The sequence below is a fragment of the Equus przewalskii genome, chromosome 1 (assembly GCF_037783145.1).
Source record: "Equus przewalskii isolate Varuska chromosome 1, EquPr2, whole genome shotgun sequence".
In the NCBI taxonomy this organism is placed as follows: domain Eukaryota; kingdom Metazoa; phylum Chordata; class Mammalia; order Perissodactyla; family Equidae; genus Equus; species Equus przewalskii.
In genome coordinates this window covers 95,038,813-95,066,748 of record NC_091831.1, presented here as the reverse complement: position 1 = coordinate 95,066,748, position 27,936 = coordinate 95,038,813, and the positions used below count along the sequence as shown (strand labels likewise).

The 27,936-nt window shown below is 48.8% G+C and overlaps 1 long non-coding RNA gene across 2 annotated transcripts in view; it reads right to left on the bottom strand.

Moving 5' to 3' along the window:
• Nucleotides 1-12,770: 12,770 nt before the first annotated feature.
• Nucleotides 12,771-27,936, bottom strand: part of LOC139083131 (uncharacterized) — a 67,289-nt gene continuing 52,123 nt past the window's right edge. For both annotated transcript variants that reach the window (XR_011539703.1, XR_011539701.1), the window contains exon 9: nucleotides 12,771-13,095. This is a non-coding gene — a long non-coding RNA (uncharacterized lncRNA). The remainder of the gene's footprint in view (nucleotides 13,096-27,936) is intronic.

Here is a 27,936-nt window from a genome sequence, read left to right as displayed (position 1 = left end):
ACTCAGTATCTTGAAACTCTGTAAAAAGAGGATTGTCAGGTCAAGACATGAGCATTCCTGGGTCTCTGGCAGATATACCATCAAACTTTAACCTAATTTGTGCCACCTTTTACCAATGGAACAACTTCTGCCTGGCCTGGCAGTGGTCCTTGGATGCTTGGAAGAATTCCTTCAGCCTAGACCTTGCTCAAGCCCAAGTAGACCTGTTCACCTGCCCCAAACAACCTCACCCGGCTAGGACACCTCCAAGTTCACCAGGATTACTTCCATTCATCCTCTGCAGTAGGAACTGAGAGCCGTGTGGAAGGGGCTGACACCCACCCACAAGGAGACAGCCAGCTTGCAACACACAATCCACAATTCCTTCACCCAGAATACTCATTAGGAGGAAAAGGCACTTCACAGGCTGGAAGGTGAAAAAAAAGAAAGACTCTTGCTAGAGAGACGAGGGGCCTCAGCCTCCAGCCCCAGACCTGCAGACCAGTTCTCTCAACATCTCTTTTAGGTAGGTCAGATTTTGTGGCTAAAAAAATTGATACTGTCCACATAAATATAGTTCATATTGCATTGCACATATTTATAAATATAAGTGCTGTAGCACCACCACATTGCCTGCGAAGAAAGCGAGCAGGTTGTGATTAGAGGTGAGCTGGCTGCTGATTGTAGGTTAATTAGCTGTGCTAATAAACTGCCTGTGGCTTTACTTAAGAAAAATAACATATTTCATCTTAGGTAGAACAATTACGGTGCATGTAAAATAGGTATTTTTGCCTAACGAGTATTTGAAATGCTTGCTTTGCAAAAAAAACACACATAGACATACACACACCACTCTTTTCTTTAAAACAAAGAAAAAAAATCTCCCCCTCACCTTCCCCCTGATTGGATTGTGGCGAGGATGAACTTCAAAGTGATTCGAGCGGTTTTCCAGTCCAAAAGCTGACCTGCAGCTGATGACCACTGGCAACAGAGCAAGTCTTCGTGAAATCAGAGTTGGATCCCAGTGGGATGTGGGATGAAGAGCAATCCAAGTTGCTAAACAACAGGGCTCAGAAGAAAAACCTTAATTAGCAGTGACAGCGGTACTTGCGATGGGCATCGCTAGGACTTGGTCAAGGTGTCAATGAGGAAAGAGAGCAATGAAAGAGCAAGGACAACTAGTAGACTGCAGGGGCAGAGGTGGTCAAGGCAGCCGGATGGGGCTACGACTCCAGGTACAATATCAGGGGACGTTTGGATCCAGGGTCTGCATGAACATCTGATCAATAGACGTTAGAGACTTGGGACTGGAAGAGACCCTAAACCTCATCTGATGCTGGGATGGCAGCGACCTTACTACCATGTGAGTTCTCTTGCTCTCCTCCAGCACCCCTTTGCAGATGTGGCTAATGAGTCGCAGCATCCTTTCCTACTGGTGCCAGGCAGCCACTCAGAGTTGATTGGAACTGGTCATCCCCAATCTTTGCCATCCCTGATCTAACCGTGCCTCTTTGCTTTAAGGCAAGAAAAATGAGATCCAAGACAAATTCATATTGTGTTCAGTGTTTTAAGTGACCTTCACAAAGGTCGCTAAGTCTTTCTACCATAAACCACCTCCAGGAGACGTCCAGACATCTGTAGTTCTTGGCTTCATGAAAGCTATCCTCAAGTCAGTCACAATAAACCTTCCAGAATCCAGAAAAATCATCTGCGGGCAGAGAGGGCGATGTTTGTGCCAAGCATCACCTTTGAAGGAAGATACAAGGATACAGGTTGAAGGTGGAGAAGGATCAGCAGAGCCATGAGGTGGCATGCCGGGAACCAACTTTCTCATGGGCTCTGAGCCAGGAGAGATGGTGGCGTTGACTAGGAGGAACGCTGCTCCAGTCAGGGTGTCTCAGCCGCCAGGGCTACCATAAGAAAGGGCCACAGACTGGGTGGCTGAAACAACAGAAAGTTATTTCTCACAGTTCTGGAGGCTGGCAGTTCCACACTGAGGAGTCGGCGGGTTTGGCTTCTCCTGAGCCCTCTCTCGTTGGCTTGCAGATGGCCGCCTTCTCGCTGCGTCCTCACATAGTCTTTCCTCAGGCTGTGCACATCCCTGGTGTCTATCTCTCTCTTAGAAGGACACCAGTACTATTGCATTAGGATCCCACCCTTACGACCTCATTTAACCTTCATTACCTCTGTAAAGGCCCTATCTCCAAATACCACTGCATTGGGGTTAGGGTTTCAATGTAGGAATTAGGGGGAGACACAATTCAGTCCATAATACAGAGTCATCAGCTCACAGCCCTTAGAGCTGGAGGCATCTCCGAGGGCACCAGCTCCCAGCCCTGCCCAGCGCAGGACTCCCTCTGCAGGACATGGGTGAGCTCTTCCAGCCTCTGCCCCAACAGTGACAGGAACTCGGCAGCCGCATGAACACAGGTGCATGGAGGAGGGGCTAGCAACGCTGCCAAATGGTGGTTATCCATCCACCACTGTGGTAGGTAGAGTCATGGCCCCCCAAAGATAGCCACATCCCAATCCCCAGAACTGGTGGGTACGTTAAGTCACATGGCAAAGGGGAACTAAAATTGCAGACAGAATTAAGGTTGCTAATCAGCTAACTTAAAATAAGGAGGTAATCCTGGATTATCTGAGTGTGCCCAGTGTAATCACAGGGGTCCTTACATGGGGAAGAGGAGAGTCAGAGGGAGATGTGACTACGGCAGATACTGGCTTTGAAGATGGAGGCAGGGGCCAAGAGCCAAGGAACAAGGGTGGCCTCTAGAAGCTGGAAAAGACTCCAGAAAGGAACACAGCCCTGCTCACACCTTGCTTCCAGCCCAGTGAGACCCGTGTTGGACTTCTGACCTTCAGAACTGTAAGATGCTAAGTTTGCAGGGTTGTTTGAAGCCACCGAGTTTGTGCTAATTTGTTACAGCAGCCGTAGGAAACGAACACAAGAAGCTGATGAAGTTCTCCCAAATGCTGACAGAGGAGAAGGGACAACAGGACTGGAAAGAAGCTCACAGAAGGATCAGAAAACAGAGACGGCCAGGCCCCTACCTCTTGGGACAGTAGGCCCACTGCTCTCCGTTGATAGAGCATTTCAGACACATACTCGCTTTGCGGGTGGACCCTAGCTCAGTGCTGGAGAGAGTAAAGACTCAACACCATTCCTCATGGCTTCATGGAACCCCCTACTGACCCCTTGGGGGGTCTCAGGCCTCATGGGACAGGACTGGCTTACACAGATGTCGCCACAATGACACCATCAGCTCCTTGGGCCAGAGCTCTCAGCCTTGTCTGAGGGCTGGCTACAGAATGAATTCTGGAGTCAAACCTGGGTTCTTAGCAGCTATTTGAAAGGCAAGGCAACCCAGAATTCCGTTTGTCCATACAGACGTTAGCGTCTATAAAAGTCCTGCCGTAGAGCGTTTTCTTCCTGATACACTGCAGTTCTTGGTGGCAGTTTAACCCTTTGAATGGTGGCCCCCCCCCCCCGTAATGTCATTCATCTTCTCTCTGAGCTGTTCCCTTCACCCCCTAGGGCTTTGGCAGACAAGTCAATGGGGTGTGGAGATCAAGGCCCTGCTTTGGCAGGAAGCTTCCCCGGGGAGGGGAGACAGCCAAGGAGGGAAGGAGGACGAGGCCCCTCGGAAGCCAGAGTTTCTGCCAAGCCAGGGAGCCAAGCTGAAGGCACACTGTCCAATCCTGGAGAGCTGGCAGATAATAAGTGCGACCAGTTTTCCCTTGTCTCCCGGAGCCCGGAACCCAGGGACATGTGCAAGGCACGTCTGGGCTTCGGTGTAAAAATAAACCCGGGGCTGTCAAGCCCCAGCATATTAATGACAATTAATGATTCGCTTTAATCCTCCCCAGCTCTCCGTGGGCATCTGTGACATGCTTTGGGCCGGACACCCCTCCCAACTCCCTCCGCCTCCTGCGGATTCCGTCCATATGCTGAGCTGCTCAGGAATGCAGGTCTGGGAGGCAAACTGAACGGGAAGAGAGGCCCACTACAAAACGCCCACCCAAGGGTGGCTGGAGAGGGGCAGCCCATCAGCGATGGGTGGGGGCTCCCTTCTTCCTGCTCTTCCCTGGGACCTGCAGGGCCTGGGCAGCTGGCATCTCCTTACAAGACCCCCTGGGCTGAGAGCGGGAACCAAGAAAACTGAGGCCACCAACATGTGCTCCCGAAGGTGGGATTTTGGTGTTTCAGGTGCTCCTGCCCCTCAGCTCAGACCCCACTCAGAGAGCAGTGCCATTTCACCCCTGCTGCTCGGGACCCCAGGCCCTGTAGGTGAATGCCAGCTGCCCCCAGCCCCAGAAGGACTCCATCCTCTTTAACCTCTCTTCCGAGATAGAGTTCCCTTTACACAATCCCACAGCACCCTGCATCCCCCACTGCAGCACTCCCCACAGGAGGCGTCTGGTTACCCTGTGTCCCTGCCTTGACCATAGCATGGGGGCTGGGACAACATCTCCGTGTTCCCCATTTGGTCCCAATTGCTTGGCATAGTGCAGGCGTGTTACAGGTGCAAAATAAACATTGGCTGTCTGCCTGGCCAACTGGCCATGTATGGAAAGTGCTTAGAACCGGACCTCACACGGGCCACGTGCCCTGCGAGTGTCAGCTCTTGTTCTTCACGCCAACGGTTCCATTTCATCCTCCCACCACCCTATGCCTTAGGTGCTATTATTACTCCCATCATTCAGAGGAAGAAAATAAAGTTCCTTACGTTGAAATAACTGATTCCAAGACCCACAGCTCATAGGTGCTAAAGCCAAGAGGCAAACCGGGTTGTGTCTGCCCCATTCCATCAAGGTCACTCCCACAGAGGTGGGGCCCAGTCTCGCCAATCAGAGCAGAGCTGGGGTTCAAGTGAAATGTTTGTGGGTGATGATGGTTCACACATTTGACTCATCGATACTTGAGAAACGGGGGCAGAAGGCCTAGTTAGAGGCATGAGGATGTTTGCGACAACTAGTCCTGAGGTCTGGACCCCTCACTGTGGGTTTAGAGGCAGAGAGAGTGTCGCTGAAGCTGAAGTAAAATTATTTGCATTGCTGATCATCCAGCCGGGATTGCTCTGCCAATCTCGGAGTAGGAGCCTGGGTGGCTCCAGCCCAACCCACGCGTTTATAACCCACTCACGCCGGAGCAGGAGAGGAAGACTACAGGCTCTGCCAGCTTCTCCCCAGGCTCTAATGAGCGGGAGATAAACTCTGCCTAGATAACACACTGCCTTTCTTGCCAATTTGGGATTTAAAACCACAAGGAAAAGAAAAGGAAAACTGAATCAAAAAAGCCCCGAAAACCAAGTAACTTGAAGACTTCTCCCCCTTTGAAATCTCGGTAATTGGGCACTTATCTAGGGCGGGAATGTGGGCTTCTCCGAGCCATTACAGAAACACACACAATGAGGAAGTTGTTGCCTTTTTAGTCCTGTATGGAACGCCTATTATTCCAGCTGAACCCGCACTGGGTTTCCACACGGACAGTCTTTGGTGGCAAAGGAAATCTCTCTCCCCAAGTCCCCAGCTGGCCTTGGTAAAAAGAATCAGGTTGTTGTTATAGACTCAAATTTAACCACCAAATTCTTCCTTTTAAAAGCACAACCTCCCGCACAGGCTGTCCTGTGATGTGATGCAAAACCCCCAATTCGACACTGTTTATGCTTCCATTTCAGGCATCAGCCAGCCAGGAGCATTCAACCCGCTCGCCGCTGTGCTTTCATCTGGCTCAGTGCTGCTGCTGCTGCTGCTGCCGCGTGCTCCACACAGCCTCTCAGCCACCTGTCTTCTCATCTCCTTAGGCCTGGGCGTGGCTCCCCTGGGGACTCAAGCTGAGAAGCACCTTCCACCTTTGCCCTTGCTTGATCCCCCAAGACACAGAATCATGGGACTTCCATCCACGTAGCAGCCTCTCTCGCTCTCAGATTGAGGATGCTATTTTAGAAGAAATCAACAGGATCCACCTCTTCCTCTGAGCAAGCAGCACCTTCCTTGAGCTCTTCTTATAGAAAAGGATGGCAGTACATGACAAGCCCCCACTCTCTTGATCCGTCCACAGAACCAAGCGGCAGATGTGTCTGAGCAAACACAGACTCGACAGCAAGACGTATTTGTTGAGCTCTTAAACCAAAGCCTGCATTAGGGTCTTTAATGACCAACCCCTCTCCCTACTCCCCCTATGCGCACACACGCGCGCACACACACAAACACACACACACACACAGCTCTCTCCATTGTCTATGCCAGCACACTGGTCCAGGCCTTCCCCCAGACTATTGCAATCGCCTCCTGTCACATCTTACACCATCCGTCTCTCGCCACTGATCCAGCCCTGCGCACTTTGCAGAGGCTGGTTTATGCCACTGCCTTGCTCAAAACCCCTCAGGGACCCTCCACTGCCCCCAGAATAAAGGTGATCCCTTTAGCCCAGCATTCAAAACCTCTCCTAACGTGGCCCCAGCAAGTCTTTCCAGCTGTAGCTTTCACGGCACCCACACACAGTCTGACCAACTGGTTTCTTCCCACCCCTTGCGCACACACCCACGCTCCTCCAGCCTGTGAGCTTGCTCATTCTACATCCCCTGCCTAGATCGTCCTCTCCTCCATCTCTACCTGTCAAATCTTACCTCACCTTCAAAGCCCAGCTCAGGTGTCACCTCCTCCACAGAACTGCCCACAGTTAGCATGGTACCTGGCAAAAGCAGGACATTTTCACACGGCCAACTTGACGCAGTCTTTGCAATGCAACTGATTTGCCTCAGCCACATCCATGTCTAAAATCCCTGAGTCCTAGCTTATCCTAGCTCCATCCCATCCCTGATACTCACCCTGGGAACGAGGGTTGACCAGGGGATGAGGTGTGGGGATGGGATGAAGATGTCCGGTTTAGACATTTCTTAGTTAGAGAATAGTTGGGAGCATAAAGGTTTGGTTTTTCGGTGCATGAAAATCTTTCACTGTTGAGTCAACTGCATCAAATCTCCTGTTCTCTGCCTGCCCCAAGGTAGGTCTTCCATATGCTCGTTGAACAAGTGATTGAATAAATGAATGAACGACTCTCCCACAGCTCGTTATAGCTCTTCCCTTCCTTGGTTCACTCTGAGACAACCAGCCTGACTCCCTGCAGCCCCTCCCACCGTGTCTCTCCCCGCTGCTAGAACCCCAGGGATCCTGCTGCCCTCTCGGCCTCTCCGCGCTCAGAGCTGAGGCAAAGGGAAGGGGCCAAAGGCAGCCCTCCTGTTCCCAGTGGCTCTGTCAGTGATGAGCCACTCTGTTCCTTGTCTCTGTTCCAGTCGGCTTTTGCCTCAATCCTGAGACCAGGGCCCATCCTTTGTCAAGGTCTCAGACTTAACTCTATTCGCAGTCCTCCACTTCCTCCGTGGTTTGGCTTCTTTCTACCCAGAGGCTAGAATCTCAACACTGAACCTCAGTCACAGGACTAGAAACTCTGCCACCAGAAGTGCAACCTCTCTGATGCCCCTGCCTGGCACTGCCCAATACCCCCAACAGAATGCCTATTACCAGGTATTGTCACTCTCTTCTGCTAGATTACAGTGGCAGAGACTGGATACAAGCTCACCAAACCCATACTCTCTTCCTTCTGGCACACACCTAGACTTCATTCTGGGGAATAGACAGGAGCCAAATGCCTGCCTTCTGACCAGCGGAATATGGGAGAAAGTGAAGCACTGAGCCTCATCTCCAGATCCAGCCCATAATATTTCTTGTTCAATCTCCCTCTCTCTCTCTCTCTCCCCTTCACTGGATGATTGCACACGAGGATGAGGCTCTAGCGGGCACCATTCAATATAGTAGCCGCTAGCCACATGTGGTTATTTAAATTCAAATTACTTAAAATGAAAGAAAATTAAAAATTCAGTTCTTCAGTGGCACTAACCACATTTTAAGTACTGGATCGCCACAGTGCAGAAATTGAACCTGTTCGTCATTGTAGAAAGCTCTAGGACAGCCCTGCTCAACGGGGCCACGTTGAGCCAAGTTGGGCGCTTGAACACAGGCTTGGAACAGAGTTGGCTGCTCTTCCCAACTGACCTTTACAGGAAACCAATGTGAGTGAACAAGAAATGACCTTTGACTGGGGTAAGCTGCTGAGATTTTGAGATTGTTCAGGACAGTAGTCAGTACATACTAACACCAGCCTCAAGTGTGCCAACACTCTGGGCGCTGTGCCCAGCCTCCCTGGGTGTCATCTGTGCCTCCCTCCCTACCCCAGAGGGTGGGAAAAGCCTCTCTTCTTGACCCTTCCTCACTCCTGCATGGGTCTGTGGCTCTTTGCATCCCTCTTCCAACTTCTGCATTTCCCAAACCCTTTTCCCCATTTTGCCAAATCCATGTGCCACCCATGTTATCACTTACTTAATATCTTTCTTTAAATGGGCTCCTTTTTAATTGAAATAAGTATATTGAATAAGGACACTTTACGTAAATTCTTAAATAGAATATTAGTGTTACTCATTGTATTAGTCAGTGTTCTCCAGAGAAACAGAACCAACATGAAATACATACACATGAGATATATATAGATATAGATATAGATATAGATATAGATATAGATATAGATATGGAGAGAGGGAGAGAGATGTTATGAGGGTTTAGCTTACACAGTTAGGGAGGCTGACGAGTCCCAAGATCTGCAGTTGACGAGCTGGAGAACCAGGAGATCAATGGGATAGTCCCAGGCCAAAAGCCTGTAGGCTCGAGACACTGGAAGAGTTGATGTTTCAGTTCAAATCCAACAGCAGGAAAAAACCCACGTCCCAGCTCAAGGCAGTCAGACAGGAGAAAATTCCCTCTTACTCAAGGGAGGGTCAGCCTTTTTGTTCTCTTCAGGCCTTCAGCTGATTGCATGGGGCGCACCCACACCAGGGATGGCCATCTGCCTTAGTCACTGTACTGATTCAAATGTTCGTCTCATCCAGAAACATCTTCACAGACACACTCAGAATAATGTTTGATCAAATGTGTGGGCACCCTGTGGCCCAGTCAAGTTGACACATAAAATTAACCATCACACTTGTCGCAAATAGAAAATAAATACAATGAAAACCTGATAATATTATTTAATACTATCCAGCTAGTATCCATAGCTGTCTGAGGCTTGCTATTTTTTCTCTATTTAAAGGGAGATTAGCAAGTCTTGGGGAGGCGTTAAAAGGGAGCTGATACCACACTGAGACTTTCACCTTAAAATAATCCTAAGGATTGTACAAGAGTCCAAAAGGGAACACCTTCCCCAGTGAGTGAGTCAGCTCTTCAACGCGAGTTCATATCCCACCTCAGGTTATCCCCAGTGCCGCCAGCAGGATCCACACCCACTTGGGTGCCACTAGCCTAGACTACAGACCTCTGAAGGCCAAGACCACATCCTAACGACAGTCACATCTCCCATGGTGCCTCACGCGTAGGAGCCACTTAATAAACAGTAAGTGAGTGAAGACATGGCAGGGAAAATTCTCTGACCTAGTTGGCAGTTTCTGTCACAAGCAGAACATCATGACAAAGGAAATGGGACCAGGATGTTAAACCACACTAAAGGTTTCGTCTACCAAACAGGTCCCGTGGCACTTTGGGGCGGGGCTGTGTCTAAAGGAATTAAAACATTCAACAGCCCCGGGGCGAGATCAAGACTCATTCTCTGAGGCTCTAAAGTCTGCCCCACGTCATCCAAAACACCAGAGTGTATTTTAACAGAAAGAACATTGAACGTTTATATCTAAACACAAATTAAAGCCGCATATATACAAAAACACAGTGTACTAAGAGAGAAGAAAGAGAGCAGGAGAGAGAGAAGGCAAAGAAGAAACAGAAAATGGAGGAAAGAAGAACGCTGAAATCTGTCTGTGGCCCTCCTCAGCGCGAAACTTCCAGCGACTTCCCTCCACAATAGGGACAAGGCCAAGCTCCTTTTTAGATCCACAGAGCTCTGGATCATTTATAGCTAAATTGAGCCCCCTGAGACCACCCAGTGCCTGCAGGTCCCCACAGGAAGAGCTGAGGGAAGCCATTCCCTGGGTTCACTCATGGACCACCCAGGGCCATCTTTAGCTGATGGGACTCCCCGGGCCAGGGGAATTCTTAAGGATAGATTCAGGGAACTGGGAACTATTTTCAAATTTCCAGAAAACCTAATGGGCATCATATATTTTCCTGCAACAAAACCTACTAAATTACCATGGTCCCATAGAGGGGTCCCGCACTCACCTTCAGTGCTACATTTCATTTTCCTGCCTGTCTCCCCAAAGGAGTAGGAGCTCCTTGCAACTGGGAAGCATGTATTTGGCTGTTTTCACTTTCTTAAAAAAGATATCCTCAATGCCTGCCACATAATAATCCTTAAAAGATGTCTGAGAATAAGTCAGTGAATGAATGAATGAGACAAATAAAGATGACACTATACTGTTTTAATTACATACTTTGTTATCTATGTCTTTGAGTAATCAAAATGTGAAGGAAAGTCTATGAGTGGTTAAACATAAATTATTTGGACAGAAAATCACTCAAAACAAGTGAAAAAATAATGAAAGGGGTGCCAGGCAACGAAGAAGTCGGGAGCCTTTGACAGCACTCATACACACTTGTCCCCACACACAAAGAGTTAAGACTCTCCCCAAGGAAGCAGAGCCGTGGGGACACAGTCACTTCCAAGCCACCAGCTCCTAAGCCAGTATTTCTCAAAGGGAGGTCTAGAGATCCCCAGGATCAGAATCAATGGGAAATGGGTTAAATGCAGATTCCTAGGCCCTGCCCCAGACCCAGAGAGTCTGAATGTCTGAGACTAGGGCCTGGACTCCATATTCTAAGAAGTTCTTTGGGTCATTCTTAAGCACACTCACGTTTGAGAACCATCGCCCCAAGGGCTCCTGGGCAAACCTCATTCTGGCCACCTGCTGCCCAGAGCTGGGGACAGGCTCAGAGCAGCTGTCTCGTCCCCGTGCTCCAGCTGTGAGCGCTCATCCCTCACCTGGGACCCATAAACATTGTCCTGGAGAGAAGATGCAGTGAGAACCCGGCATAAATCATGCTCCTCTGCCCCTCTTCCCACCCCTGCCTTCCCTTAAGAAAGGCTCCGGCCCCGGGGACTGCTCACCGGCTATTTCAATAAACTCCAACTGGCCCTTTATCAGATGGTCCAGTCAATTAGAACTTCATCAGGAATCAATTTGTGAGGCCCAGCTGAGATGTAACTATAGATCAGGGCAATGGCAACTGATTATCCCGCTAATGGAATATTCCATTGATTAATTGAGTATTTAAATCTTCAGAGCGAGGCCATGCTTGCTGCCATTGTCGCTGGATGAAAGGGGTATGGAGAGCAGCTCAGGCAAAAAAGAAAGGAATGGTTCGTTCTTCATTTATCAGCTCTCAGCAAAATAACAGGTCTGTCCTGGGTTCTCGGAGAGCAGGAGCATGATAAGGCCTTCAGCACAATGCAGGAACCTCCCACCAGCTGACTGAGCCAATCAGGGGAAGATGGGTTTAAATTCTCCATTTTCTTGCAAGGCTGAATGGCCAGTGTCTCAAAGAAATATCCCTACCAGTGCTTCTCGCATTTCTGGCCACCTAGAGACCTGTCAAAACACAGATGCCTGGACCTACCCCTCAGTCTGATTCCACAGATCTGGGGTGGGGCCTGAGAATCTGCATTTCTAGCAGGATTCCCCAGTGAAGCTAGGCCCACACTTTGAGTGGCACTTATCTACAATTTATAAACATACATTTTAATACGCGGGGAGCCCCGGGGAGGGGGAGGCAAACATTATCTAAAAGCTATCTGAGTTACGCTACAGCCTGAAATTTTAAAATGCACATTATCAATGCCACTGCAGCACTGACAACACTTGTAATGCACGTGCATGCCGCATCGATGAAAAGGTGGACATAGCCCATACATTTTACCGGGATCTTCGATTAAGAGCGAAGGTTTCGTTTGGGGCTTACAACCTAGCTTCTCCAGGCCTGGGTTTCCTTGTGCTGATGCTGCCCATTCTCGCATCATCAACAGGCTCAGGGTAAGAAAGCACATAAAGCATTTAACGCATGCTTGGCACATAGTGAAGACGCAAGAGTCGGAAGCTATTACTATTATTACCCTGACACCCAATACCTAAAAAGGTCTCAGAAGTCGGGCTCCCTTTGGGGAAAAGAGAGATGTGATTGCTGTTCATCGAGAAGCAGATGTGTCTGCCTAAGGGATGGGAAGATGCTCCCCACATCTTCTCCGGTCGCTGCCCTGGGTCTTTACTGCGTGACTGTGAAGTTTATGGCCTGCAGAACTTCCAGGGGGCAGAATCACATTTCCCAGAACAGCAGGCAGATTGTGAGGGAAAAGGAAAGAAGAAAGAAATTGGCATTCACTGAGGCCCTACTATATGCTATGCACTTTTTTCATAAGTGATCTCATTTAATCTTTACAAAATCCTCGAGGGGTTGATGTAATTATCCCCATTTTTCTGATGGAGAAACTGAGACCCAGAGAAGGAAAGAGATTAGCTCCAGACAATCAGCTGGTGAGCTGGAATTGGAGCCCAGGTTTGCTTAACCCTAGGGTTTGCGTACTTTCCTCTACACCACACTGCGTCCCAGGTCTGGGTGTTCGTGCAGGTGTAGGTGCAAGTTTTTGGGTGGTGCTACCCTGTTATAAGACACATGACTGTGTGGCATGTATATACATGCCACACGGGCAGATGCAGGCCATCCGTATTCAAAGCACACTGCAGTCAGTTATTCTAGTCACTCAGAGTTCAACCTATCCCCCTGAGGACTTCTTTTTTTTTTTTTTTTTTTTTTTAAAGATTTTATTTTTTCCTTTTTCTCCCCAAAGCCCCCCGGTACATAGTTGTGTATTCTTCGTTGTGGGTTCTTCTAGTTGTGGCATGTGGGACGCTGCCTCAGCGTGGCCTGAGGAGCAGTGCCATGTCCGCGCCCAGGACTCGAGCCGACGAAACACCGGGCCGCCTGCAGCGGAGCGCGCGAACTTAACCACTCGGCCACGGGGCCAGCCCCCCCCTGAGGACTTCTTAACACCAGGTCCGCTCCTTGCCTGACAAATATGGATTGCTTCCTTGGTCCTTATATTTTCTTTTGAGTGACCTACAAAGCACAAAGAATGACAGCAGTTCTTGAATTATTTCAGTCTATAAAACACTCCAACAGGTGAAAGATCCCATCAGCTCCCTATCGTATGTACAGCTCCTGAAAACGAAAATCATCACCAGAATTCATGGCAAGACTGGCACACCAATGAGTGATGTCTGATTTTCAGAAAATACCAGAGGGCAATTATTCATCCATGCCACAGCAAATTGGAGCCACTGTCATCTTGTAAAACTTAATCCTAAAAGTGAGGCACCCATCAAAACCCGAGGGCCTCTCGTGTGTATGTCTGAGAACCACAAGCTCTGATGCCATCTTTCTCCCAGTGGCTTGAGCTCAAGTCTTAGAAAGTTATAGAGTCTGAGAGGGTAAGACACTTAGACAACTCTGTCTGCCCTCAGCCCCAACTTTCACAACACACTTTCCCATGACTTTCTTTCAGCTATTTTGGGACACCCATGACATGGATCTGTGTATTATTTAGTGTCATATAGGATGCTCTAAACTGGGCATCCAGGACACTGACTCAAGGCAGGCTGTTCCACTAACCAGCTGGTAACCTTAGAAAATGGTCTATCCCTATTTGGGCCTCAGCGTCCTCGGTTCTAATATTCTGATTCCAAAAGATATTCTCCATTTGGCCGATGGGATTTTAAGCCCTTTGTGGTGAGGGCTCCTGCTCTAGACAAGGATGTTTCCTCAAAGGGTAATTTGAGCCTGAGCAGACAAAGTATGACATAGACATCCTTTGCCTAGCCAGCTTGATGGAAGGCAGGGAGAGCATGAAAAATTCAAAAAGCAAAGATCAGAATTCAGCCAATAGTCTCAGACCACACCCCAGTTAAGCCTTTCAGATTTCCACCGTGTCCTGTGTGGGTTCCGAACCCTGCCAACTGCAGGCTCATCCTGGCCAGTTCCTCAGCCAAGAAGAGCCAGCCACACAGCTTATTCAGATCTCTGTTCCGCTCACATGAGAAGGACTTTTAGAGGTGGTATAGACTAAGTGGGCATGGGGTCAGAGTAACTCTCTGGACACTTTCAAGGGGGTAATGCTGTACCCTCTCTGCCCAGCACACTGGCAGTGACCTTGTGCCCTGGTGCCTGGTTCGTGACCACTCCAGTTTTCATCAAGACTGGGATCTAGTCTGACCCTCTAAACTATTTCCTACTAATCCCTGAATCACCAAAAGAAGGTGGTAGAAGAGCTGGAACTAATAGCTAGAGTCCTAACCCACCCACTGCTCCTTTCCCCCCACCATGCAGTTCCCCACACTCATGGTGGTAGATGGGAGGGTGAATATGTATCAGTTCCGATGCTTTTGGCTGCATGTAACAGAACACCCAATACAGATTAATCGAGAAGGGCATTTAATTGCCAAACCTAACAAGTTACAGAGCATGAAAGTTCAGAGGTCTATCTAGTGGTTGAACAATGTCATCAAAGAACAAAGCTTTCTTTCCTTCCACTCTTCCATCATTACCAATTTTCTTCAGGCTTGTCTCCTCATGGTCCCAAGATAACTGCTGTGGTTCCAGGCATCATATCCTTACACAACCATATTGCTAGTAAGAAAAAGGCACATTTTATCCTCATGTATCTCTTTTTATCAGGGAGGAAAACATTTCTCAGAAACCTCCCTGCATATTTCCTCTTAGGTCTCATTGGCAAAGACTAGATCTCATTGTCCATACTCTTGATGCAAGGGAGCCTGGGAAAGTGAGTATGTGACATTGGCACTTATAGCAGAAGGCTAGCTCTACCAACAAGGAAAGATTTGAGATGCAGAGAGCTCTGTTAGCTAGGCAACCAGCAGTGTCTGCCCCAATCAGTAAGATGGTCATTTGTCTGGGTAGAGTTGAGCCATAAATGTCTTTTAGACACGTGAAATTACTTCTTGTATGAGTTTGGAGTTCTAGGATGGCATAAATATTAGAAAACAAGTTTTGATATGAGATGTGAAAAACCATTCCAGGCACAAAGCTTAACCATACAGCAGGCAGGAACGGCAGACTCACAAAGTGATGGCTATGGCAGCCAAAGCTTGAGTGGTGGCGAGCGTCAGGGCTGCCGTGCCATACAACTCCAGGCGACGTCAATGATGTAGGATGGAATGATGGTACACCGAGGACATACATGTGTTGTGAAGAGAATCTAAGAAAAAGAACTTGATCCCCAGAACAATCAGAAGCCTCTGTGGGACCTTCAACACTGCCCCAGGCCTCTGAGCTCTCCCTTCAGATTCTCACCCCTGGAGCATCTGCTCCCCCATCCTAAGTCTGCCCTCACCCTCACCTCTCTTACCAGGCAGGGGATGAAAATGACCCTGAGTCCAATGGATCAAACCTCATGAATAATCTCTGATGAGCAAGAAGAAACAGTTATTTTTTGCATCCCTTCTCCCTCGCTCCACTCTTCTGCCTTTGGGTCCATTAGGGCATGGGTCACAAATAAGAGAGCCCTAGAGAAGAGCTAAAGACAGATAAATGCAGATCACTGGGATGAAACTGAGGGTGTGGCCTCTCCAGTAAGACCTCTTTGCCATCTCTGAGGCCCAGGTTGGTAAATAACCATCTCTATTCATATCAAGGTCTATAGGAGCCAAAAGAAGAAGCTAAGGGCTTGGCCAGGGAAAGCGAATGGGCCTGTTGGAGAGCCTGCTCTGAGCCACGCATTAGGTGGGTGTTATCTTAAGTAGAGTGATATAGCTAGTAACAATGAACAAGCCCCAGTACAGAGTCTAATAGGGACCACCCTCTGCATGGTTTCCCCATGCAATTGATAGAAAGAGTTCCCTTTCCTTCTCCTTTAAGAAGTGAAAGTGGGTTTTGAAAAGCAGTGTGAGGTCCTGAGTGGTGAGATGGGGTTGAGGGCAGATGGTATGATGTGTGTTTGTGTGTGTGTGTGTGTTTTGTGGCTCAACTGAGAACCAAGCACGGACACCTTGGAGCCATACACAGTGGAGTTTCCATTGTTCCAAGTGCTGTCACCAGAATGACATAGTTGCCCAAGGCAGCTGTAGATCTGACTGGGGTCTGAGCTGAGATTGCAGCCCCTCTTATGTGAGCTTGACTTGGTTCTCTCAGGTTGCCAGCCCTTGGCCCAACCATCCACACTTCTATACACTACCCTGGGCGTGAGCCTACATGAGGTTTTCACAGCCATGGGCCCCTACACAAGCCATCGGCTACATTGGCACAGTGTGTCCATGGTTCCCATGATCCTCTGAACTCCATGCAGTGGGTCTTACTCCCTCTATTCTACAGAAGAGACATGAAGTGACCCGTCCAAGGCCACACAGCTAATAAGTGGCTTAACTTGGATCTGACGTCTGATCTTTGAGACTTAAAAGCCTTTCCATGGGACGAAGGCCCCATTTTCCCTGGGATGGGGATGGAGGATCACAGGGCGCCTGAGGGTAATAGAAGACAGCTGCTGTGCCCACATGTGTCTGGTACATTTTTGCAGCGTGAGAAACTCTCTTCTCCCATAGCAACCACTTGGGGTTTTCGGCTGCTAACCCGGTCCTCGCGGGCAATAGCTGTCTAGGCTCAGCAGGACCGCCTTCCCACACCCCACTCCAACCTCTTTGTCTTAATAAACCCTGGATCCCACTCCTTTCTTCCCAGCTTCTCATTTATTTTTCCAAAGAGCGCAATAAGCACAATTGATTTAAAAATAAAAACCTCTGGCTTATGCGCAGAGGCATTATTCGGAAAGGTTAAAAACGATGAGGAGGCATTATTTCCATTAACCTTACTTTGTAACCTTGCGATTGAAACACCGCAAGACCGGGGTGGCCTCCCTTGATTGAAACACCGCAAGACCGGGGTGGCCTCCCTTGATGGCGTCCTGTGTAGGCGGCTGTTTCAGGTGGGCAATGAGTATGGCAGCGCCTGGGTGTCCTTGGCTCAGGGCGGACACAAACCACAAAGGACAAAGGCTTGTAAGTCAGCAGAGCTGGAAGAGGCCTGCTGAACCATCTGGTTCAACTCCTTCCTTTGCTACCTGGGGAAAGCGAGGGTAATTCCGTCCAGAAAGGAAAGGAAACCTTGAAAATTTGTAAGTCAGTGTGACCAAAGAGCTACATGAAAGTCTACAGAAAATTCAATCAGAAAAGGGAACTTGGCCTCCCCTTGGGACGAAGCAAATATTTTCTGTACCGAAATGCCCCACTGGGAATGCAGCTTGCGTCTCCCTCTCTTTCTAGAAAATGAGGTAGTGGAAAGGCTTTCTGGGAGGACTTGGCGAGTGAACCCTGGAAGAGTCTCTAAAGCAGGCGTAGACGTCTTAAAGCAGAGAGAAATCAGCCGTGAGAGGGAGGGCAGAGGTGGACTTTTGTGTTTGGAGGGTCTGAAGAGAGTCCACGGGAAGGGAAGGCCATTAGGTCCTAAGTCCCAGAGATGCCACATGTCTGTCTGCCCCAATCCCAGTGCAGCTGGGCAGATGGAAGGACTCGCCCAGAGATGCCATCCCAGGAGACAACTTTCTTGGGCCTGGAATGTGAATGAGGGTGTGTGGAGTCCCAGGAGATGAAATGTGGGGCCGGGGACGAGGACCCCCGTGTTATGCTGCAGACAGTAATCCTTTCCTCTAGCAGAGCCTCTCTCCCTGCTCTGGGCTCCCATCGCACTGTTAGTCCTTCTGATGGCACATAAGACTGATTTCTTGTATGAGCTCAAGTTGGTTTTGCACTGCCTTGTCCCTCTCCAAGAGGAGCTCCTTGGGGACAGAGTTCATATCGTATCAATTCTCCATGACTTACACACTCAGCCTCCTCCAGGGTCAACAGGGAGCAATTGCTTGCCCCAGAAATTGGGCAGCGCTTCTGCTTGGCCCAGATTGGCGTGGGAGGTGTTAAGAAGTTCTAACAGATCTCTAACAGGGAGGCTGGGACAATGCCAGGAAGGGTTAACTGGAGGCCAATGGTTCTCCCAAGGTAGCTTCTGCACCAGTAAATTTACCAGAATCCAGCACCTGGTCCTCAAACTGAGAGGCTGAGAAACTTGATGCGTCAACACACTAAGAGTTGATCTGCCATTTGGGGACAACTGACATCAACTCAGTTCTTCACATGAATATATAAACTGGACTCTAATTTATTAATTTACATTGAAAAACATGTAAACATAATGTCCACGCAGACTGGAGTGCCTGCATCTATCTGACTAGAGCGAGCTCTCCAGGTTAAGATCCTTCCCATCGGCATTTAAACGTGCTCAAGCCTCTCTCATCTGAAGAAGAACAACAAAAACAATCTCCTCCCGCACCGCCCAGCCTCTCATCTTCCTCCGGTTTCTACCTATCTCCTTCCTCCTTTTCAGAAACAAAGTTCTATAAAGAATTGTTCCTTATTATCTCAGTTTTTTCACTCCCCATTCATTTCTCACTCCATTTCAATATGGCTTCTACCCAGCAATGACATTCAAGATATGCAGTTACCAATATGGCCTGGAAACCAATCAACTAACCACAGGGTTCTGGCAGAGTCCCAGGGACCCCCTGCTGCCTGGGCGGTTGACTTTGTTACTGGACCGTGGGGAGGTCCGAGGATGAGCCAGGGAAAGAGCCAATATGCTGGGGTGGTGGGGCACCATTTAGGGGATGTGGGTGGTAGCTATTCACCAATCAGTACATAAGTATTTTAATATTCTAACAACTGTCATGGCTGTATCACCAGCTACAAGGTAAATACCAGCCTTGCTCCATCATTCCACATAAATAAGGTCATTGATGACTTCCATGTTGCTAAGTCTGGTAAGGATATTTTTCAGTCTTCATCTTACTTAATGTCTCTACCGTGTCTGACAGTCTTGACCATTCTTTTCTTCTTGAAACGCTCCTTTCTCTTGTCTTCCCTGGCCTCACACTTTCCTGGGGTTCTCCTACAGGTTGGACAGCCCTTTTTCAATCTCCTGTTCTAGCTCATCCTATTCCACCTGGCTATTAAGTTCTGTAATTCCTAAAAGTTCAGTCTTATGCCTTCTCCTCTTTCAATGCTATTCTTTCTCCCTCAGCAATTGGACCAGTGCCTGTATCTTCGATCTCAATTTATACACCAATTAAGCCACATTTTATATCACCAGCCTAGGACTTTCCTCTGAGCCGCAGCTCTAACCACTGCCTCAAAAGTACTTCAGGACAAATATTTACAAAGCACAGCTCTGATCAAGGACTTGTGTCCAGAATATACATTTAAAAACCCTCAAAAACTGATAATAAAAAACCACAACTTTTAAATGGGCAAAAGATTTGAACAAACACTGTAACTAAGAAGATATACAGGTGGCAAGTAAGCACGTGAGAAGATGCTCAACATCATTAGTCATCACGGAAATGCAAAATAAAATCACTCTACACCTACTGAAATGGCTAAAATAAAAAATACAGATGACACTCAGTGCTGGCAAGAACGTGGAGCAGCTGGAACCCTCAGACATCGCTAGTGGGAATGCAAAATGGTACAGCCACTTGGGAAAAGAGTTCGGCAGTTTCTCCTAAAGTTAAACATACACTTACCGCTTGACCCAGAAACCCCACCCTATTTATTATCAGTATTTATTCAAGAGATATAAAAACATATGGTTTACACAGAAACCTATATGTGAACGTTTATTGTGGCTTTAATCATAACTGCCAAATATTTGAAACAAATCAAATGTCCTTCCACTGGTCAATGAAGAAACTGTGGTACACCCACATCATAGAATAATACTAAGCAGTGGACAGGAACCAACTACTGACACACGGGACAGCAGAGGTGAGTTTCAGAAGCACTGTGCTAAATGAAGAAGCCAGACTCAAAAGGCTGCATACTGTATGATTCCATTTAAGTGACATCTGGAAAAGGCAAAACGTTTGTTAAACAACATCAGGAAAAAGCAAAACAGAAAACAGATCAATTGTTGCCAAGGGTGTTGGAAAGGAGCAGGAGGAAACTCTGGAGTGATGGAAAATGGGGTCAGCAACATAGTTCGCAGGGCCCAGTGTAAAAAGAAAATGCAGGGCCCTTGTTCAAAAACTGTTAAGAATTTCAAGACAGTGACGGGATGGCATTAAACCAAGCACGAGCCCCTTCTAAGCACAGGGCCTTATGCGACTACACAGGTCACGTGCCCACGAAGCCAGCCCTGGATGGAAACGTTCCATTTACTCCTTGTGGCAGTCCTTACACAGCACCATGCATTTGTCAGAACTCACAGAATCATGCACTAAGATGGATGAAAGTTACTGTATGTAAACTAAACCTCAGTAAACCTGACAAAAAAACTGAGTCCTGTCACAAGGCAACCTCACCCAGATGCAGGCTGAGGGTCATCCTGCAGAAGGAAAGGCCTGTACTCTTCAAACTGCACATGAAGGTCAGGCAAGTACTGAGAGAATGTTCCAGACTGGAGGAGATTGAAACGATGTGGCAATCAAATGCAATGGGTGTTCCCAGATGGGACCTTGGGCTAGAAAGGGAAAAGACCTAGTTGGGATGGTTGGTGCAATCTGAACGGGGTTTGTGGTTTCCTTCCTGACCTGGGGGCTTGCATGGCAGGAATGAAGGAGCATATCTTTGTCCAGGGTAGTGGTTCAGGCACACAAAACAAAGGTGATTAAATGCTAACTACTGGGGCGTCTGGGAGAAGGGACACAAGAGTTCTTTGTGCTGTTCTTGCAACTCTTCTTTAAGTTTGAAATTATTTCAAAATTATTTTTTAAGTACTTCAGGGTCAACAGGTCCAAAACCAAACTAACAATTTCTCCCAAACCCCCACCCCTGACCTTCGCCCCTTCCAGTGTCCTTGTAACTCAGGGAATGGCCCCACGTGCAACTGGTTAAGCGAGCCAGAATCTAGAAGGGTCCTCTGATGCTCCCTCTTCTCCTGTGACCCTGCTTACCTTCCAGCTTCTTCTCTCCCCCTACTATCTCACCTCTAGCCAGACCAGCCTCTGCCCACCCCAGGGGCTGCAAACACATTGTCCTGCCACCAAATGCCACTTCCTCCAGAAAGCCCCAGGACGCCCAGGCTAGGTCAGGTCCCATGCTGTGCAGCCTCACAACGCCCTGCACCTTTCCCTCCTCAGGCATCATCATTCTGCATCTATCCACACAACCCTTCCATCAACACCGGCCTCCACCAGGAGGCTGTACGTCCATGTGGGTAGAGACGGGGTCTGGTTCTGCCCACCACTGTCCCGGGCACATGGAGGAGTTCCATAAATATCTGCTGATGAATGGATGGAGGAGTGAATGGGTCCTGGCACGTCTCTTTGGAGGGCCAAATTCTCATCAGAGAATTGCTCTGGGCGGCTTCATGCCAGGGCCAAGGGGAGTGAACTGTTGTGAGACCAGAAGCTCAGGTAGGCTTCTGTTGGTCTGGTTTCCCCACACGGTTTTCCCTCTTTGAGGCAGTCTGACCTCCTTCTGAGGGACTCTCTTTTTGTAAGTGTGTCAATTTACCCAGGCCCCTAATAGTCAAGCTTGACTTGTCCTGTGACCTCTCATTTTGCCTGTCATTCGCATATATAGGTGTCCTTTGCTAAGGCTTAGCTCTTACCAGGCAACTAAATTTCCCCTTACTAACAAATCCTGAGGTATCATATGGCAGAGCAAGACTCATTCTCACGCCACAAGGGCCTGTGGAGTCCGAGACCAGCAAAGCCAAGCTCTGTCCACAGTCCCATCATGCACCCCCAGGGCACCCCTTGGGGCAGGGGTAAACATGCCGGTGGTTCCATCCTGGGAAAAGTGGCCCAGGGGCAGAGGCCCTGGGAGTGGACTCAGGGCATCTAGACGGTGAGGTCAAGAAGAGAGTGTGTGTTCCAGTAGGTGTATCCCTCTTGGCCCCGTGGGGAGGGCCTCAGCCAGAGGAAGGCCAGGAGCCTGGGCTGCCAGGTCCAAGGGCAGTAGTGCCATATGACACCCCTGTGCATTACCTAGTGTGGCAGTTTGTGTTGAATGCCAAGGCATTCATGACAGAAGGTGAGTAAGAAGCATAGTGCTAGAGCATCCACATCTTACTAATTGATACTGAATATTGAGGTTTGTCTGAATGAGTGATGAGGTCTGAATATGAAGCATTTTTAAAGAAAGACATAAAAGAATTTTAAAATCATAGGGGCCCAGGTCAACATCCTTCTTTTAAAGGAGAGTAAACTGAGCCCCAGAAAAGCTGAGTAACTCCCCAAAATTGAGCATCTAAGTGACAAAGCCATGACTGGAACCCAGGGCCCATAGCATCACTGGCTGGCACCGAAATACTGCTCCTACACCCTTAATACCTTCAAACACTCTCATGCCGAGGGCAGGGTCATGCAGGGGAGAGGCACGAGTTAACCAGCATAAGGGCACCAGCCCAGGAGTCAGGCTGCCCGGACAAACGCTGCCTCCACCTCTTGAGAGATGTAGGAGCTTGGGGCAAATTACCCCATCACTCTAAATTTGATTTTCTCATCTGTAAAATGGGTCTCATAAGAGGCCCAGATTCACCTGGTTCAATTGTTGGAAGGATTAAAATAAAATCCATGCACAGTAGGTAGCATAGTGTCTGGCATAGAGAGAAAAAAAAGCTAGATACATGTGAGTCACTATGTTTTTTATGACATAAAGAGAACAACATTGACAAGATATTTCTGGTATCCTCAGGCTTTTAGGAATGGAGGTTTCAGCACAGAGCAGGGTTGCCATATCCGTCATTTGTGCAGGAAGAATGCTGGGGTCTCTTGAATCTCAGTACTGTATTTCTAATTTCCTCCCAAAAATCCTGCTGAGGCAATTAATTTATATCATCTCTGTTTTCTCTCTCATTAATATCTTTCCCTCCCCCTAATCAGGCTCTCAAAACTGCTTCATCTATTGTACTAGTCTTTTCAAGGAACACTCTTTCAATTTTATTTATGCTTTCTAATATACTTTAGTTTCAATTTCGTTAATCTTTGCTTTTATCTTTATTAACATTCTTTTCCCATTTTCTTTGGGTTTATTCAGTCGTTCCTTTCCAATTTCTTAAGATGACTACCTAGCATCACTCCTTTTTTTGGGGGGAGGGGGTCTTCATTAATAGTGAAGGCTTTTAAGGCTATAAATTTTCCTCTGAAAACAGCTTTCACTGTGTCTGATAGATTTGAGGATTTACACCTTCTCTAAAGAAAGATTTCTGAGCACAAGTAAACTTAAGTTCAGGCCTTTAAAGAAGTGATCTCAAATTCAAAATTAATGAGATGCACAGCTGAGGGGGTAATGTTTAACTGCCTGTCCTTAAAGCTTTTCTTCCTTACCCCCTACCCCCACCCCAGCCCAGCCGCCAGTGTCCAGGCCTGCACCCTCTCTCCTTGAACTTGTACACTAACCTCTAAGGGTCTCCCTGCCTCCAGCTCTTTCTCCACAACGTGGCTCCTGTGATCTTTCTAATTCACAAATGTGGTCTCATCGTTGCTCTGCCTAAAGCCGTTCTGGAGCTTTCTCACTACAGGATAGTTTCAGCATGGTGGACATGACCCTGTGTCTGAACTCCCGCTCATCTCCAGCCTCGACCACCTTCACTGCCCACTCACCCACCCTGGTCCTTCATCCTCCAGCAGAAGGGCACAGCGTGTGCTTCCCTGCACCCCCAGCTTGCTCTAGAACTCCATCCCTTTGTTCTGCAGGCTGCCTTTGTCCGCTGCACTCACCACGTCTCCCCTGCCTACCCCTGCTCTGCAACCCTCTCTTCCGGACTGAAGAGCTGCTGGCTTCAGGAAGCTTCCTTAGCATTCTCCCTGTCCCCTGGCAAAGCATCTTTGGTTCCCCCAGCCACAGGATGTTACTCTTCCCTGTCCCTTACCACATTGCATTAAAATAATGTTTGTTTATTTATCCATCACTTTACTGTGGGCCAAAGACGACATTTTCTTTACCCTGGGTCCCCAGCACCCCCTCCCCGCCCCAGCACAGTGTTGAATTTGAACCTGTTTGATGCACATCCCTAAGCCTTTGGGATTTTTCAGCTCGGGCTCTGGAAGGCACACATTCACAGGAGCTGGGAGCAGATGCTGGTCCCCGCCTAACCTCAGCACTGCCTCCACAGCAGTGGAGGATAACAGGTGGTCCCCTCCAGTCTCCACAAACATCTGGCGGTAGAACTCAATGACAGGCAGGCCTGGCGGCCCTTCCACTGGGGCAGATGACGTGGGCTGAGGGGTCTAGTCTTCACTTCCCATTGGGCAAGAACTGGATATGGGGAACCTCACTTAATCCTACAAAGAATTATTCCCATTTGCCATGGCAGGAAATTCAGGCTTGGAGCAGCGGTTCTCAAACTTGAATATGCACACAAACCACGTGGGGACCTCGTGAAAATGCAGACCCTGACTCAGTCAGTCTGGGCTGCGGCCTGAGAGTCCACGTTTCTAACAAGCTTCCAGGGAATGCCGAGGCTGTGGTCCATGGACCTCACTTTGAGTCACTAGGGCTTAAAGAACAGGGTAAGGTGCTTCCCTTCTTGTCATACAACCTCCAGAGCAGGACTGGCAGAACCTTCTGCAGAGATGGAAATGTTTTATAATCTGCACTGTCCAATACAGGGGCCACGTGTAGCTAGTGACTGAGGACCTGAATTTTTTTAATTTTCTTTTTTTCTTGCCAATCTTTTTTTAAATTCTTCTTCCTCCTCCTCCTCCTCCTCCCCCTCCTCCTCCTCTTCTTCTTCTCCCCAAATCCCCCCCAGTACATAGTTGTATATTCTAGTTGTGGGTCCTTCTGGTTGTGCTATGTGGGATGCCACCTCAGCATAGCTTGATGAGCAGTGCCATGTCCACGCCCAGGATCCGAACCGGTGAACCCCTGGGCCGCCAAAGTGGAGCCTGAGAACTTAACCACTCAGCCACGAGGTGGCCCTTATTTCATTTTAATTTACTTAAATTTAAATTTAAATAGCTACATGTGTCTAGTGGTGGCTACCATACCAGGTCAGTGCAGCTCTAGACAAAGCTAAGGGGAGAAAGGGGCTCAAGGACTGGCCCTTCCCCGACAGTGGTCCAGGGTGGAAGGGGTCAGAAGCTCAGCCTGGGAAGCTCCAGCTGGCTGGATTTCAGCCCAGGTCTGGGAACCACCCTGGGCTTCCAGCTAGTAGCTAGGACAAGGTAGGTGCTGAAGCCACCCATCGGAGCAGTGGGAAGGGTACCTGAGTGGTCCCTGGATGAAGGGTGAGGAATGCAGTGGAGGTCACTGGCCAGCATAGCAGGCCGAGGCTGGGGGCAAGACTGTCACTAAACACTTCCTCTGTGCCAGGCACTTTTGCAGGCACAGCACATACTGCTTCATTTTAATCTCCTTAGCAACAATTTTCCCTTTGTACAGATAAGGTACAGAGAGGTTAAGAAACTTGCCTGAGGTTACCCAGCTTGTGAGCGGCATTGCTGGGATTCAAAGCATGGAAGTCTGGCTCCAGAGCCTTTGCTATTGACTGTACGCTAAAATTGACAAGGAGGTGGTCTGTCTGGCTTGGAGATGATTGAATTCAGGAATGTCTAGACCTCTGGCATCCCAAGGTGGACCCTTTCTCAGGGGGCCAGGGCTCTTGTGCCATCTGCTCCTGTGGGACAGCAGGTCCTGGTGGAGATCAGTTGCCAGAACTAAGGCTATTATCACCGTCATCGGGGCAGGGAGCCCGAGAGCCAGGGCAAGAGGAGCCTGGGCGAGCCCTCTTCTCCTTGTCCACCACATGGGCCCCAGCCCTTGTTCTGTCAGACGTGAGCACACCCCAGCCTCATTGGACTATCTCCAAGTTGCAAAGAGAGTCCCAGAGGAGAAAGGGAGTGGGCCAGCTAAGGTGGTATCCATGGAGTAGAAGATTCCATTTCACGCCAACAAGGCGCACCTCAGGACAAGGGTGAGAGAGTGGCTCCCTTCCTGGCCTGTCTTGGAGCCCACCTCAAGAGTGCTCGGGCAGCTGCCGGCCCTTTAAATGGAGCCAGCTCCCACTGGGCACTCTTAAAGCTCACTTCATTCATGAATTAAGTCCCTGACATCCCATATCTGTATGATCAATATGTTTGTTTATTAGCAGCAGCTGCTGTGTTTTAGTGAAGGCGGTGGGCCCCCGTAAGAGGGCCGCTCGGTAACCACAGAGCAGGACCTGGGACAGGGGGAAGAAAGGCCTCCCGCTGGCCGGTGGGAGCTGGGGCTGGATAGGGTTTCATGGTAATGGTCCTTTAATTGAAATCACTGGTTCAGGAGGACTATGGGGTAGGGAGCTGTGCCGATGGCTCCTGGCTCGGCCCCCCTTCAAGAGGTCCATTAGCCCATGGATGTGCTCCCAGCTGCTGGGCTAGGAGAGCAGCAGCAGTCAGGGGTGAGGCTGTGGTGGGCGGCTCATCAGTGCAGCTGCCATGGACCGTGCTGAGGGGAGCGGGACTTGGGGCTGGGTCCCTCTCAGGATGTGAGACCTGCTGACTTGGCCTCCCTGGCCTCCCTGGCCTGGTCCCAAACCCAAGCTCAGCCCGCTTGGCCCCACCCTGGGTTCATTCTGCCTCAGTGACTCAGGAGCCTCATTCCTAGGCTGACTTATGTTTTTCCAGAAGAGGAAAAGACTCATCATTTTCCAGCTCTGGTATATGCTCCGTGTGGATGATTCAAGATCCCCGCCTCCTGTCTGTGTGTGGTGCTGGAGGTCCAGGGAGCAATCCTGAAATCACTAATTCGTTCGTTCATTCATGCATTTGGAAAACATTTAATGAGCAACTTCTATACAGCGAGAACCATGCTAAGTCCTGGGAACACAAGAAAAAAGAGTCTTGTCCTAGAGAGATTTAAAGTCTTATGGGAGTAAAAACATGCAAACCTTGACAACACGAGAAATTAGCAGCTCTATTGGGAACATGTGTGACATACAGCAGGATCCTAGGGGATCAAACCTCTACATCAGGAAGATGGAACCCAGGAAGGTGACATTTGATCTGAGGGATCCTGTCCTAAGTTTTTAAATTAGTAAATTTCCAGGCCCACATGGTCTTCCATTTTTTTCAGATGCTCCCTTCCAGTCTGGACTGGCAGGTCTCCTCTACACCCTATAACAGGGACTGTGTGACATGGCCTGGCCGGCTATGCAGTGGTTCTCAATGGGAGGCGATTTGCCCCCAAGGAACATTTGGTAATGTCTTGAGGTATTCATGGTTGTGATAAAGGTGGTAGAGGGGAGTACCACTGGCATCTAGTGGGTAAAGGCCAGGGATGTGGCTAAATATCCTACAATGCACAGGAGAGCCCCCCACAACAAAAAAGTATCTAATCCCTTCTTGTCATACAACTAAGCTACATACATCTAATCCCTTCATGTCATACAACATGTCAATAACACCAAGGTTAGAAAACCCTGGGCTATGATGATGTGTTCATATTTTATTCCCAGTGAGATGCAGATACAAGCACCTTCACCATCTCTGCCTTACTTCAGAACTGCCCTCCTTAATCCATCCATCATACCTAATTCCAACACGCAACCAACCCTTCCAATGGTTAGTCTTGTTGCCTATTCTACCATTTACATTGTCACCTTGACCTTTGGGATTTGACATTGAGTACCATTTTCTATGACAAGATCCTGCCTATTTCCACATCAACCCCCAAATCCTCTAACCTTGGGCGTTCCCTCCTGAAAGGTATTCCCCCTGGGCTCACCCACTTCCCCAAACATGCACTCACTACTACCTCCACTCCCATCCTCGCTTTCCTGCCTCCACCCCATATCCAGCTTGAAGTGTGGACACATGGCTAAGACCACTGTTCCCCAACTCTCTCCCTAGAATCCCATCCTCCCAAAGGTCTCACTTCAGCCCTATGACTCACTTAGGCTTGAACACAGGTGGTCCTAGAA